The following is a 9,915-nucleotide window of genomic DNA, read 5'->3' as shown; positions in this document are numbered from 1 at the left end:
TCTCAGTCGCACTCCCCCTGCCTAATCCTGTCTTTCCTTCTCCTGCAAGTGTTACTCCTGAGGGGACTTCTTCATAAATGTCCTGAATTCCTATCTCCATCTTGACAGTCTGCATTCCTTGGAGCCCAACCTTTTATATGCACACACATACACATCATCTATGTTGGGAAACTTATTAACATAATTTACAATTCTAATAGGTTAAAAGAAAAACTCATGGAATTATTTTAATCAACATTAAAAGAGACAATTTTCCAAATTTACACCTCAGATAAACGGCTTTAAGGAAAAAGTCTAAACATAGTGTGCTACCTTGATCTCTAAACAAACTGATTAATTAAAGGGCAAAAACCAGCATCAGTGTTAATGATATTAGATACCCTAAAATTAAAGTAAAAAATAGAAGCACAACATTAGTTCACTTTTTAAAGGTGACAACCAATGTAATTATACAAGAAAAAACAATCCAGGGTATATTTTTGGAAATAGGGGAGTAAAATATCATTACTTGCATCCGATCTATGACAAACCTACAAACCCCAAAAGAATCAAAAGGAAGTGAAAAACTATTTTTCTACATGAAAAAAAGACATAATACTCTAATGAAGGACATAGAAACTGCCAGATGTTTTCCCAAAATGTAACATTTTACACTCTCACCAACAGTGCAGTTTTCGTTCTTCAACATCCTTACTTGCTGTCTGTCTTTATTTTTTGTCCCCTCCACCCCAATTTTATTGAGTTACAATTGCTGAATAAAACCATATATATTTAAAGTGTACAAGGTGATGATTTGATATATGTACACTCTGTGAAATGATTATTAGAGTGAAATTAACGAACACATCCACCGCCTCGCGGAGTCGCCTTATTTGTGTGTGTGGTGAGAACAGGACAGATGTGCTGACTTCACAAGTTTCACGTGTGAGGTGCAGGATTCTAACTGTAGTCACCTGCTCACAGTGCATCCCCAGAGCTGGCTCACTCATAACTGAAAGCTTTTAACCTCTGACCATCGCCTCCCCACCTTCCTAAATGTCCAGACCCTGGTAATCACCACTCTACTCTCTGTTTCTAGGAGTTCCACGTTTTTTCTTTAGATTCCACGTATAAGTGAGATTACACACTATTTGTCTTTCTCTGTCTGACTTATTTCACTTAGCATAATGCCCCAAGCTTCACCCATGTTGTTGCAAAGGGCCAGATTTCCTTCTTTCTCTTGGCTAAATAATATTCCGTCATTTACACCTACCACCTCTTCTTTATCCATTCACCCATTGACAGACGCTTAGGTTGTTTCCACGTCTTGGCTATTGTGAATTATGCTGCAATGAACATGGGCGGGCAGGCATCTCATCAAGATACTGGGTTCATTTCCCTTGCATCTATACCCTGAAGAGGGATGGCTGGATCATATGGCAGGCCCACTTTTAATTTTCTAAGGAACCTCCACATCGTTTTCCATAGTGGCTGTACCAATTTACACTCCCACCAACAGTGTGAATTCTCCACATCCTTGCCAACACTTGTTATCTCTTGTCTTTTGGATGATAGCCATCCTAGCAGGTGTGAGGTGATGTTTCATCGTGATTTTGACTTGCATTCCTCGAATAACTAGTGATGTTGAGCACCTTTTCACGTATCTATTGGTTATTTGTATGACTTCTTTGAAAAAATATCTATTCAGATCCTTTGCCCAGGTTTTAATTGGGTCATTTTCAGGGAGACTTATATTATCCAGTAGCTTTCTTTTATACACCAAAAATAGTTTTTTGGTATTCAGAAAAACAATGTTTTAAGCTTTTTAAATTCTGAAATGATAGTTTTTCTTATAGATACGTGCTTTACTGAATTTTGAATATAATTTAGGAAATTGGTAGGCTTTGGGTTTGACGTATATTGCATTACATTTGTCTTACATATAAACGATATGAAATAGGTCCTTGTGAGTGTTTTGACCCAGAATGTTCTAACATTAGGAACAGACTATTGATATTAAGCAGGAGTTGCCCATATTGCATGGCTCTTTAAGCACACTTAAGAGACTGCAAAGTGAAGGATCTGGAAAAATACAGCACAAAACGCTCATCGTGTGTGACACGGTAGTGGTGTTCACCCGGGCCCCGTGGCTCCACGGCGTTGCCCAGCCTCCTTATCACGAGGTCAGGGCCATGTGATGATTCCTCTTCAGTGGTCTGGAGAGAGAGAACGTGCATCACCCCTGTTCTGGGATAGTTAAAGTCCGTGTACATTTCATAGTCTCTTTCCCTCTGCTGTAGTGATTGTCATATAAATAGGAAAAAGAGCATTTGAATGATTTCAACTTTAACTCTTGGGTTGTTGATCCTGAATGTGGACACTCCAGCTTGTTATTGTGGACACTGCCTAGATCATTGCTCCCTGGGGTGTGTTCCCTGAAATCACAGAGCTGGACAGGAAAGAAAGGCAGGGATGCCAGCGAAGCCACAAGTGAGCTGTTTCAAGATGCTTTGATGGTCACTGATGTTACTCTGGGTCTGATTTGGACAACACGGGCTTCTCTCAGGGTCTCCTGTCTCTATCCTTCTTCCCCTGTATGGTGGGCTGTCAGAGGTGCCCCCCCAATGCTTTCTCCTTCCCCAGTGGCACTTGACTTCAAAGCCATCATGGCCACCAGTGTGAGTGAGGTTGGCCTTCTCAGGGGGCCCTGCATTTAGGCAAACTTGTAACTGTGAGGACACAGCTAGGTGGGAAGGAATCAAACCACCCATTTCCTGGTGTCCCTGCCTTGCTATCCTGTCCAGTCGAAAGCATTCAAACAAGAGCTTTTCCCTACTGACATGAAGAGACAGGTGGCCCACACGATAGCGAATGACTACGGATCAGATTTTCCCATTCCAACTGCCTATTTTGTATATGTGGCATAAATGAGAATTTCAGACGCCGGCACGTGGTGGAGCTCTTTTGCAAGAGGAAGCTCAGAGGAGATTACAGAGAGGAAGAAAACAGACTGGGGTTTTTCTTTTCTTTTCTTTTTCTCTTCGCCCTGAGCTGGCAAGTCACAGGTTTGGATGGGGAGCCCTCTGTTCCTTTGGCCAGTAAATCGGTAAGCCCATATTCAAGAAACACCGTTCAGTGTTGATTTCTAGTTCCCAAGCTATGTTCAAAAAAAATTTGTCACGAAGAAATTTGCCCTATTTTAAGGGAAACGATTTAGAGTGACTGCCTTTGGCTTAAAGGAAGCCAGCTTACAGAACTGAGAACTTCCCATCGCTCAGTTTACACATCTCTGGCAAAGAGAGTTTCCTTAGCATAAAGCCAATGAAAAGTGCTAACTGGAAGAATTTGGGCTTTCCCATGTGGGTATCGGTTTTCTGTGCCTTGTTGCTTTGGTACATGCTGCCGGATTTAAGGAAGAGAAAAAGCGATTGGATGAACATGAACCGATGCTCCTCACTGCCCAGGACAGGGAACTAGGTCGCAGGGCTGCTTCCTGGTGGCGCCTGAGGGAGGAGGAATATTCAGGTAATTGACGGATCACATGAAGTGTATTTCTGGCTTAAAGGACAGTGTGCTTTTCCAGAGTCGTGCTCCTAACTCCTTGAGTGTCTCCGCAAGGACTGAAAATGAAGGCAAGGGGTTTGGAAAGAGTGGAGAAGTGGAAGGAAGGGAGCAAGGTGGGGAAAGAAGGAGAGGAGGAGGAGGAGACAATCTCAGAAGTGGGGAGAGCACACTTAGACAGGAAGGTGAGAGAAGTAAAGGGGTGAGGCCAAGAGAAGGGGCAGGGAGGCCAGTGAGTGGAAGGGAGGAAGGAAGCGAGAGAAGAGGTGGGCATGGAGGTAAGAAGCAGGGGGCTTCTCCACTCCCAGGGTGAGTATGGCCAAGTGACTGGATTTCTCTGTAACGGAGGATGGTAATTCCCCTCCAGCACGTTGGCAGCCACGTGCAAACAAGTGAAGCACGGTGAGAGAGTGCTCTCGGAGTACAAGGGCCTTTCACGATCCAGAACTGAAAGGTAATGGTTTTTTATTGGTCTCTGGTGTCTGTCCCTCAGGAGCAGCAATGGACCAACGTGAACGCCATCACTCAGGTGAGACAGTGACTTCCCGTGTGCCTATTTCACCATATTGTGTGCCTATTTTACACAGAGGTCATGCTGTCCTCTCTAAGCAAAGCATGGGCCATCAGCTGCTCCTTCACTCAGGACAGGAATTTTGCTCTGCTCTTTCCAGTATTTTCCTGTTCCAGCCATTTTGTTGGTGGTCACGACCACAGCCCTGCCCAGCCGAGGTCAGAGGCGCCAGCTCTGGCCTCAGAGCAGAGTCAGGTTACTTAACCCACCCGGAGATGGAGCCACAGTCTTGGACTCACATCTCTGATCTTCAGAAAATTTGTCTTTTAGAGGGCCAGAGCGCAGCGATTCAGGCAAGCCTTACGTGACAAGCTATGTCTCCAAATTCGTCTTGATACCCACGTACGCTTGCCTGGGATCCAACATGGCAATACCCTGCAGTCCTAGAAAATCGAGATGCTTTAAAACCCATAATTTATTTATTTTATTTGCTGATGAAGCTTTGAGTTCATAAGTACAATATATTGTGAGAGGTCTTTTCCCATAATGTGAGAATAAGTCCTTATCATTAAAAACATTCCATTGGCGTGATCAATAGAGTAATAACACAGCAAACTTGCTCTTAACAGGACCACATGGGAAGAACCAACTTGCCAGAGGATCAGAGCTGAGGATCATTCTGGTGGGCAAAACGGGCACTGGCAAAAGTGCCACTGGGAACAGCATCCTTGGGAAGCAAGCGTTTGAGTCGCGGCTGGGTGCCCGGACCCTGACCAAGACTTGCAGTCAAAGTCGGGGAGGCTGGGGAGAGAGGGAGATGGTCGTTATTGACACGCCAGATATGTTTTCTGGGAAGGACCACGCTGACTCCCTGTACAAGGAGGTCCAGAGATGCTATTCGCTCTCTGCCCCAGGACCCCATGTGCTGTTCCTGGTGACGCAGCTGGGCCGATTCACCACCCAGGACCAGCAGGCTGCGCAGAGGGTGAGGGAGATCTTTGGAGACGATGCCATGAGACACACAATTGTCCTCTTCACCCACAAGGAAGACCTGGAGGGAGGGTCCTTGGTAGACTACATCCACGACTCAGAGAACAAAGCCCTAAGCAAGCTGGTGGCAGCGTGTGGGGGGTGAGTGTGTGCCTTCAATAACCGTGCTAAAGGCAGTGACCGGGACGACCAACTGAAGGAGCTCATGGACTTGACTGAGGACCTGGTGAGGGAGCACAGGGGTGACCACTATGCCAATGGGCTGTACGGCTTAGTGACAGGGTCAGAAGGTGGACCTGTGCAGTCAGAGGAAGCACTGAAGGATTTCAAAGAGAGTCTTATCAAGTACATGGAAATTCAGAGACGTTACACAACCACGGCCAACGCCAATTGCCTAAAACAAGCCCTAATCAAAGCACTAGTCTGTCTTTTGTTTTGTATTCAGTTGTTTGTCAAATTGCTAATTCTGTTATTTTGTGTATTGTACAGAATGTGCAACTTCTTTTACTGCTCACTCTTTTGTATATACAATTTCTTTTGTAGCTTCCTGTTAATTATACTCCAAAAATTAATGATAATTTCCAGAAAGACCACTGGACTGGAACGCAAGACTCCTAGACTATAGGGACAGACCAGTAATTATCTGCTCACTGTCATATAGTGCGTGAATCACAGGGCCTCCGTGTAATGCACAGCCTGACATCAGTGAATGTTCGAGATTCTGTGAAGCGTTTCAATCTTAACATCACCCTATTTATTAATGAACCAAATTATTTTAAAAGTTACTGTTTGTTTCAAAATATAATACCAAAACCATTTGGAAGTTGCCTACATAAAATTCGTCTCATTTTCAAATCTCTAAAGCCAATTTTATGTTCATGGAAACTCCCTTTCTTCTTCCTAATACTATTTCTACTGGACTTAAGAAAAATAACAATAAAATTTCTACTCAGTATAATAAAATAACAAGTAAACCATAAAGTTCCTGAAATCACTTGTGTTTATTTCTGTTCTATGGTTTTATCCTCAGAAGATGGTAAGTGGACACATGGCTCATTTACTCCACAAGGGATCCAATTTATGCCCAACGACCACACACAGACACATGGACACGTCAATGGTCTGTTTCACACACATCTAATTTGCTTAACACAGGAAGAGGCTCAGCCAGGTTTGATCCCTGGCCCCACTCACATCGGCCAGTGAAACACACACAGAAGCTTAGACTTCAGACAAGATGGTGGACTGGGTACTCTGATGCATTGTCCTGTTAAATGCAAATAGAAGCTGAATTTATTAAAATTAACAAGACTTTTATGACTGATCAGCTCACTAGAAAATAAGGAAAACTCCAAAGGGGAAGCAAACAATACACATAAAAGAAGGTGGAGCTAAAACTGGAGTTGAGAGCCATGAGAAATAAGCAAACTTGGAAGGCAGGGTTGACCAACAGGCACATGCTGATACCCACGCTGAGCTCAAGAAACTCAGCCTGGGGTGTCGGCAAAGCTGAAGAGTGACTCCGAGCCTTCTACATTATGTGAGGACCTTCCCAGGGAACTGATATTGCAAACTCATTTTTATCCAAATATACAAGGCTGTTCTCATTTTTTTATTTCTTCTTATGCTCATTTTGGTAAGTTATGCTTTTGAAGGAATTTTTCCATTATATCAAAGTTGTTGAGTTTATTTGCACAAACTCATAAAATCTTTTTATTATGCCTTTGATATATACAGGAACTATAGTAATCTCTCCTCTTTGAATTCTGCTACTGGTAGTTCATGATTATTTCTTTTTGTTTGATCAGCTTGGCTGAAGATTTATCAATTTTATTACACATTACAAAAATCTAACTTTGATTTTCTCTACCGTATTTTCTGCATTCTATTTTATTGCACATTCTTAGTATTTTTTGCAGAGCAGAAGTTTTTCATTTTAATGAAATGTAGTTTGTCAATTTTTTCTGTCATGGATCATGCTTTTCGTGTTCTATCTAAAAAGTCACCGCCAACCCAAGGTCACCTGGATTTTTCTCCAACGTCATCTTCTAGGAGTCTTATAGTTTTCATTTAACATTTACATCTATGATTCATTTGGAGTTAACTTTTGTGAAAGATTTGAGGTCTGTGTCTAGACTCATTTTTTTTGCAGGTGGACATCCAGCATCACGTTCTGGCATCATTTGCTGAAACGACTAACCTTTCTCCATTGAAACGTCTGCTCCTTTGTCAAAGATCAGTTACATATAACGTCACTACAGCTGTGCTTGGATTGAAGTCTACCTTCCTGCTCCTGATTTCTATGTACCCCATCGTTTCTTTGTCCCTCTTTTTTTTATTCTTTTGTATTAACTGAGTTTTAAAAAATTATTCCACTTTCTCTCTTCTTTTGGCTTTTACTTTTTCAGTGGTTGCTCTAGGGACTAAAATATTTATCCCTTAACTTTAATTCTCAATCTTGAATTAAGACAGTGCACCACTTCACATAAAATATTAGAACCTCAGAGAAGTTACTTCCGTTTAGCTCCTCTCCTCCCTTTGTGATATTGTGGTCATTTTTTTTACTTCTTCATATGTTAAAAAACGCACAATATGATATGATTATTTTGCTTTAATCAATTTCCTTTATTAGAAACAGAGCAATAATCAAAATAGTAGTCTTTTCATATTTCCCACATATTTAAAATTTCCAGAGACCTTCATTCTTTCCTGTTGATCCAAGTCTCTATCTGGTATCACCCCCATCAGCCTCAAGAATTTCTTTAACATTTCTTGCAGTACAAGCCTGGTGGGACAAATTCTCCCTGGTTTTCATTATCTTCAAATGTCTTCTTTTAATCTTCATTTTTTCAGGGTAGTTCTGCTGAATAAAGAAGTCTATTATTTTTCTGCAGCAATTTAGCTTGTTCCAATGTTTTCTGGCTCATATTGTTTCTGACGAGAAAGTGGCTGTCATTCTTATATTGGTCCCCTGTGTATAATATGTGTCTTTTTGCCTCCTCTAGTGATTTTAAATTTTTCTCTTTTTCTTTGGTTTTCAGTAGTTTGACTATAAAGTGCCTCGGTTTGTTTTTCTTTGTATTTCCTACTGACTGTTAATTAAGATTTTTGGATTTATGAGTTGAAGTTGTCCATCAAATTTTAACATTTTTGGTCATCATATCCTCAAAACGTTTTTTCTACCCAGTTCAGTCTTTTCTTCTCCTTCTTGGATTCCAATGGCATTAGACCGCTTGATACTGTCCCATTGATCACTAGTGCCATGTTCATTTATTTTTTCAATTTTTTTTCCTTTTTGTGCTTCAATCTCACTAACTTCTCTTGCCCTGTCTTCAAGTTCTTGGATCCTTTCTTCAATGTCCAACATGCTATTAGGCTCATCCAAGTAAGTTTTCTAAAAAAATTTCAGTTACTTTATTTTCTAGTTTCAGATTTAGGGAGAAGATTGGCCCTGAGCTAACATCCGTTGCCAATCCTCTTTTTGCTTGAGGAAGATTGGCACTGAGCTAACATCTGTGCCAATCACCTGCTATTTTGCATGTCAGATGCCGCCTTAGCATTAGTTGATGAGCAGTGTGCTGGTCCATGCCCCAGATTTGAACCTGCAAATCCCAGACCACCAAAGAGGAGCACGGGAATTTAACCACCATGCCACTGGGCTGGCCTCAAGGTCTCGTTCTTTTGAGAGTTTATATTTCCCCCATGAAATTCTTCAACTCTGAGCTCATTATATTTATTTTTCTATAAATTCTTTAGTACATTTAGAATAGCTATTTTAAAGTCCTTAACTGGTAATTCTAATGAATGAGTCATCTGTGGCTCTGCTTCTACTAACTGTTTGCCCTTATGATCATGAGCCATATTTTCCGGATTCTTGACATGTCATGTAAATTTGTATTGGATGCGAGACAATAAAACTGAAGTATGAAGTGTATGTTTACCCTGGTTTGGTTTATCTCCTGGAGAGTGCAAGTTCATCTATCTGTCTGGTGGTTAGAGTGATCACATCCTTGGCTCCTACATTTGAGTTAAATAGACTGAGTTCACTTCTGATCCTGCAACCACAAAAAACCACAGCAGCTTCTTTATCGTGTCAACTTTTGAACTGGGAGGGTGTAAGGCTCCAATTGAAAATGGTTTTACTTCATCAGCAGGGCCCTGTAACAATATGTAGATTGAATAATGTCTCGGTTTTGTTGGCCATTCTCCACTGCAGCTTTCTTAGGAAAGATCATTTATGATGGAAAGGGGAGAAGTTATCAAGAGAAGCAATTTGGTTTTCCCTCAAGGATCATGTAGATGCCCATCTATTTTGATAGCCCACCTTGTCATGAAAGGATCATCTAATTTCTCCTCCACTCAGCAAAGTCTATCTTTCTGTGGCCAGCCAACCCATCCAAACGTTTATATCCAGGCCAAGTACCTACCCCAGGTAAAGAAGGCTCCCCAGCTCTCTGCTCACCTGTAAGGGCTCTTTCTTACCATGAATCCTGTTCCTCAGTGCTTCCTTGCATCCACCATCCTTTGCTAGACACAGAGAAGTACGTTTTTATTCTGTCCAATTCTTGTCATTGTGGAGGTTAAGGGCTTTTGCATCTTCCACCAACTTAACCAGAAACAAAAAATCCCCCATTTTAACTGATTTTTTTCCTTTTCAAATATTCTTCAGTTTGTTTTTAACAACAACAAACCTTTCAGCTTTTTTTACTTCTTGAACATTTGCAATACTTTCTCCTTTATGGATCCAGGATGATGAGGGCCTTTGGAGTTCTGTTTCAGTCCTTTTTCTTTATACCCTACACATTGTCTGAGTGATTTTCCCCATTCGTCTTTTTATGGCATGCTGAGGTTACTTCAAATATGCCTCTACCCTT

At 41.5% G+C, this 9,915-nt stretch overlaps 1 pseudogene; it reads left to right on the top strand.

Moving 5' to 3' along the window:
• The first annotated feature begins 3,032 nt into the window (after positions 1 to 3,032).
• LOC124233334 (GTPase IMAP family member 2-like) lies at positions 3,033 to 5,949 on the top strand (annotated as a pseudogene).
• The last annotated feature ends 3,966 nt before the right edge of the window (positions 5,950 to 9,915 follow it).

Source organism: Equus quagga, unplaced genomic scaffold (genome assembly GCF_021613505.1).
Source record: "Equus quagga isolate Etosha38 unplaced genomic scaffold, UCLA_HA_Equagga_1.0 196675_RagTag, whole genome shotgun sequence".
Classification (NCBI taxonomy): domain Eukaryota; kingdom Metazoa; phylum Chordata; class Mammalia; order Perissodactyla; family Equidae; genus Equus; species Equus quagga.
The sequence above is the reverse complement of the archived record's forward strand: the minus strand, read 5'-3'. Positions and strand labels throughout refer to the sequence as shown.